The sequence below is a fragment of the Azolla caroliniana genome, unplaced genomic scaffold (genome assembly GCF_043228905.1).
Source record: "Azolla caroliniana isolate FFs.n. ecotype wild unplaced genomic scaffold, voAzoCaro1.0.p SCAF_9, whole genome shotgun sequence".
Lineage (NCBI taxonomy): Eukaryota > Viridiplantae > Streptophyta > Polypodiopsida > Salviniales > Salviniaceae > Azolla > Azolla caroliniana.
In genome coordinates this window covers 1,670,970-1,677,335 of record NW_028230444.1, presented here as the reverse complement: position 1 = coordinate 1,677,335, position 6,366 = coordinate 1,670,970, and the positions used below count along the sequence as shown (strand labels likewise).

Here is a 6,366-nt window from a genome sequence, read left to right as displayed (position 1 = left end):
ATGAGCCAAACACTGGAGATAGACCCTTAAATCCTCTTTTGAAGGCAAGGAGGAATGAATCAACATAAACAACTGGACCATAAATATTTTTTAATTTAATTCATGGAGCATTATCCAAAAAATGTATATATTGTTCTGTATGCTTCAAGGTGTATCCTCACGTACAGAGTTAATATAATAGTTCCATTAATCCAAAAATGAATTAAAGTGGCAAAATGCACATTGAAAACCATACTCCTGAACAGTAAGTTACTAGAGCGTGTGTGCATTGAGCTATGTTTCTGAAATTGAACTAAGCAAAATCTCCGATTGTATTTACAGTTATGATAAAAAAAAATCTCCATCCTGTAGAAAAATCTTACTCTAAATCTTGAGAGTAAATATATTTTGAGTGTTGGGGTCAAGGTTTCATGAAAAATCTGGACACTCTCAAATTGAGAGCATATATGTATCTATATGCAGTAAATGCCCCTCTTCAACCACCAAGGATTGCTTCATAGTTGCCCATTAAAAAAATCACTCATTCATGCATTGATTACTTCAAAGAAGCAACTGGTATCACGAGTCTCACATTGATCTGATTCATCATTGGAGCTTCTTATTAACAAATAAATTTCCGACAATTAGCCGCACCGCAAAGACAAGGTACTTTCTGATTCTCAGGATCGAAAAGATAATCATATGTCAATTCATCCCCGGCCTTAACAAACCGTTTTGCAATGAGAATGATGCAAGTTCCTCCCGCCCTCTTCACAGGGAAGATCCGAGCATAGCAATTAGGTGAACATGAATGGTTAATAAGCCGAGCAATATTTCCTTTATATGTTGCATCAATCACTACCTCTTCGCTCACTTTGAAGAGATAACAATCTTTCTTTTGTTTCTCATACATCTTCTCTCTCAAATCTGCAACACTTCGTCTCACAATCTCGCCCCGATACTCAACCACCATCTCACCTTCTTGAACATCTTTCCTTGCAAACAAGCCCCAGTTATGTATGGCCGATTTCCCATAGCAAATCCTTGCATTTTGTGTCTTCTCGAGATGAACAAGTCTCTCTTCGATAGAGAGCATCTCCCTGGGCTTGGGTACACACCGCAACCTTTGGATTTCCTCCAAGGAGCGCCGAGAGAATCCACACGGCGTATGTAGAACTGCGACTTCAGGTTCTTTGATGTCCAATGGATTTAAGGGGCCTTTATTCACATATCGATTTTTAAGATTGGGTTCATATGCAGAGCAACGAGAACTAATATACTTAGCTGTATCCGAAACAATCTCACACTTCATCTCCTCATGCTTGATACTCATGCATTCTCCACCATCACTCCCGATGCCCTCGGTATCTTTCTTGGGATATTCTTCGGCGAATTCCGGAAGCTTTGTGTTAGCTAATTCGGCTTCTAAAGCCGCGATGACCAAGCGACCATCTTGACTTGGTTTCCGATGTCTAGAACAATAAGAGACTTTCTTGAACCCGTCTCTCCCAACAACACTACTAATCTCCATTCGGTACCCTGCTCTAACTGCACATGTGGCATGGTAAGTAACCTCACATTCTTCACACTTTATGCATGCCCCATGAACTTGATAACATATGATGCATCGCTCTGAGAATCGCTGGAGTGGAATATCAAGGATTCCACACACTGGTTCCATCCTTGTTACGTTATCGAAGAATACACCTTTTGTGAACCAGGCACAATAGATATGGGCCCAGAGGTCGGGAACCGTGGTCCGTTTCAATGCTCCTCCTTTAACTGGACACAAACAACATTCTACCAATGTCTGAACATCCTCACATGCTCTGCATATGAATGATCCCCCTATTTCAGACGCCTTCACACCATAGCATTCTTCATGGACCGCAATTTCACACCTGTTGCACACGAGCATTTGGTTGTAGTCATAATCTTCGACCCATCGGCAAACGGCACATCTCTCTGGAGTCCATTTTACGATGACTGGATTGTACGGCACATTTCGTAGGCGATTCACTATGAGTTGATCTTGGGGATAAACTTGGAAAGCGAGGTTATTTACTCCACTTTCCGCCATCAATTGGAGCCATGAGAGGAGGGTCATATTTGTATTTCTGTCCGAATTCAGGTCGTTATGAATGGATCGGTCATGTTTAACACGGACACTGAGTTTCCATTTCTTCCTTCGGCAACCTGTATGAGCTTCCCACTTAGAGATTCCTAGCATAGGTTTTGAACCTTTGCAAGTTTGGCATAGGCAAATCACTTCATGGTTTCGGGGGTAGTAAGCACCTTCGACACCTGAACATACTATGATGATGTAGTTGGGTAGATTAGGTACATTTTTGGCATCCCCCAATTGTGCATCAGCCGGCTGCACTGTCTGCAATTTGGAGTCCGATAAATTGTTCGGGCAGTTCCGGGAAATCATATCCATGGTAATATCTGGAGCCAGAGTAGAGTCTGTCAGCTGCTGGCCTGAGTGTACAACAGAGAAATCTTTAGGGTTAAATAATACCTTCCTATGGGCTCCCTTTCTATGGCCGTGTGGATGTTTGGCATCACATGGAACCTGTCTACGCACATTTACATTCTTCTTTCGGGCAGACTTTTCTAATCCAAAGTCTTGATCGAATTCTTCGTCTTCTTCTTCTTCTTCTTCTTCGTCTTCTTGGATTATTTCAGACTGGGGGCTCTCATCCTCTGCACCCAATCCGCCTGATAATACATTCTTCGACAATATATTCTTGGGCCGCTTTGTTACTGGCAGAGGAGAGTATACCACCCACTCGGAAGAGAACCTTTTCCTAGCTTGATCTCTTCTCTTCAATCTCAGATCGATACTGCTATCATTATTGCGATTGTTGCAGTTATCACGATTATTATCTGCGCAAGAGGGGGCCATGGCAGAGATCAAAAGACTGAAAAAATCAAACCGTGTCTTTGTCGGTATGGAACGAATCAAGCGAAGATCAAAGCAGTGGGCGATTCTGCATGATGAATCAATATCTCTTTCTAATCCGTTTATATATGTTATGCATACAGATGTGATTAACAGATCGATTCAAAGAAGATAAGAATATATACAAACACACACACATATATATAAGAAAACGATCGACAGAGAATCAGAAGGATATTTTCATCAGGAAAGTATATTAGGGTTTGTAATAATAAGAAAACGATGTACAGAGAATCAGAACGAAATTTCTGTTTCTGTTTGTTTTTTTGGGTGCTGTTGGTATAACAGAGAGGGGGAGGAAGGAAGGAAGAAACAAGAACGAGAAAGGAATTGCGTTTTGTTTTGATTTTTTGTGTTTTTTTGGGGTGGGGCTAGATATGTAAATTAATAGAAATACAGTTTTTAAAAAAAAAAACATATAAAGGTCTTATAGTTCGCTTTTGTTCTTATTTTTCATTTATATCATCGCAGTCAGACTGCATTTCCTTCCTTGCTTTCCTTCTTCTTTTGGCTGCAAGAGGAGAAAAAAGCAAAAAGCAAAAAGCAAAAAGCAAAAAACAAAAAGCAAAACGCAAAACGCACAATACTGTACGCGTTTCCTAAGAAAGTCTCGCCTTTTCGGGTTCTCGCTTTCTTTCTTTCTCGGGTTTTTTCTGTCCATCCGTCCAATAGGCTTCACCTTTTGCTCTTACGCCCACCCGGTAGCCAAACGGCCTACTCGATAATTCAAGCCAATGAATCACAGGTCCCCGTGTTTTTGCTTCTCGACTTCTCTCGCTGAACGGAACAATATTTATCTGTCTATCTATATATATATATATATATATATATTGATATACATATATACCTTTTGCTCGAGAATTGACCATGTGAGGCGAGTAAGGGATGGATGCCCCTCCTACGCTAAATTTCGCTTTCAGGCCGGTTTCTAGATTCAAGCTCGAGACTCGTGGCATTTTATAGTCGTGAATTCTTGTTTCCTTCTTTACCACAAGCATGAGCTTTTGTGCAAGTAGAATTTGCAAGAATTTGTGGCGTCTTATTGGTAAAGGTGGCATGGGATGGGGTCCTCTTTTTCATACATTTCTTAATGGTTGAAGACACTACAATTATTGCATTGCACATATGTATGCACGTATGTATGTATGGATTGATGGATGGATGGATGTTGTGTGTGTGTGTATGTCTATAGGTATCGATGGATGGATGTGTGTGTGTGTGTGTGTGTGTGTGTACAGATGGATGTATGGATGTGTGTGAGTCTGAATCTTGAGCGTAAATTTTTTTTCTTCAAATATCCATGGCTCTCTTATGTTGCTAAGTTGAGTTTATCCATGAGATCCATATAATTTTAGAAAAAAAAAATCTTCAAATCTTGATCGGCTTTATACGGTGAAAATGGAGGCACACTATCCTATGAGACAATAACAGTGTGATCAATGATATGATACTACCATAGATCATAGATATGAATGTTGGGATGTTTGCCAAGCTTACCTTATGCCGTTCTAGCTACTCTTACCCAAATAACCTAGAACCTAAGTCTACAAGGGCAAGACAAAGTCTCCTCTATTGTGGGTGAGACAAGTAGGAGTGGGTGTCCACTCCCAATACTATTACTAATACTAAGGAATGAACTAAACAAACTTTATTCTTGATACCAAGAAAGCATGTTAATAATCACAATTAATGGTTTTAAGAGATAACTAGTTACAAGTTACAATTCACCCAAAGGCTTAATATAGAAGCTTAAGCTTTGGTCTTACTTACATTAGCAATTAGATTATAGAAGTGATTATAACTTATTTATGAAGGTCTTAAGTTGTAGCTTAGGTTCTAAAAAGGACAAGAAGAAACTTAAAGAGTTATACGAATGTCTTTTGTCGCTTTTACCATGCCCTAGGGCTTTTTCACACTAAGCTCTTTATATCTCTATTCAGTCTTTGTCCGTTTTTGAGGCGTGTCACTTTTTCCTTTACCTCCAACTAACATTCAAGTGGACGATGCTAGTTAACAACAGTTTTTGTACTTGAGAAATTGAAACTATGACATTGGAGGCAGACCACCCAAGTTTGTATGAGGCATTGAACATTGCATATAGTGTGCATGGCGAGACTCAACTAAGACAATCCACCACTAATTGTAGTGAATGCACATGGTGATTTATTGTTTTAAAGGATACAACCTACGGGTAGTGAATTGATAACGTCGCAATCATAATAATATATATGCATGCACAATGTGCTATGATACATACAAATGGTTAATGTTGGTCATATTGCAGGTTAATATTACTAAAAAACCTACATTCAATCATGATTTTGAGCATATGGGAGTATGGAAATGCTAGGTACATTGTTGTCGTTACATTCAGGATGCATTAAAAATTTATTAGCATTGTCGTACTAAATGCATATATATAATATAATATATTGTTTCCACGGTTGCTTTCACTATTCAAGAAGTTCAACATGATATGGAAGATCATTTAGCATGGTTACGTGTATGAATCATGTATCATGGCGTGCTTAACCCTCCACATTGTCTCAACACAACGTCATGCTTTCCTCGATACTTCAATGCTACAATTAGAAATTTGGTGACCCAAATACATATAAGCAATTGAAGGAACCCCATCACAATGCAACTCTTTAAAATGTATAAAGGTTGCTAATCAAAGTTTTGTACCTAATCAGTGGCAATAAAAGGAACCCAATGAACATGTAATCCATTTAATCATTGAATATAACTAAAAAAGTCTCTGTATCTAAACCTAAAAGATTGAAGAGTATTTAGGGTCACAAAAAGTTGCAAGTTTTTTACTCAATCAATTTACGGTCAAAAGCATTGAAGACTAGGGAAATGTGCTCCGAAACATGCAATGCTGAAAAAACTCGTGATAGAACTTGAGTCATTAACCTTATATCTCATTTCAAAAGAAAAAAATAACTTGCTAAATAGTCACGACTTACACTCATCTTGATAATAGGATCAAATATTCATAATCCTTACATATTTTTACCTCCCTTTTTCAGTGTGATATACATATGAGATATTTGCTTAGATAGTGATGTCCATGGGTCCTCTTTGGTTTTTGTTGAGTGTTGAGACTTACACGCATCGAAAATTTACTTATGCACATTATTTGTCAACGTGCCATGGAAAAGTTGTTTGCTCTATTTTTTTTGCAACCAATGACAATTTGCCACACCAATATGAAATTTCATTTGACCATCCAATTTGCTCCAACCCGTAAGTAGCCACTTGCAACTCATAATTATATGTTTTGTCTTGACCAAGTTCAAATCAACGTATATTTGTCTCCCTTGAAATTTTGTTGCAACATTATTTATATGTCATTTGTTAGGAGGCTACAAACTCTTCTAACAAAACGTTATACTCAAGGTATCTTTTGCCCCAAT

General features: G+C 38.5%; 1 pseudogene; it reads right to left on the bottom strand.

The window, feature by feature from the left end:
* Positions 1-479: 479 nt before the first annotated feature.
* On the bottom strand, positions 480-2,887 carry LOC147859780 (histone-lysine N-methyltransferase ATX4 pseudogene; annotated as a pseudogene).
* Between the last annotated feature and the right edge of the window lie 3,479 nt (positions 2,888-6,366).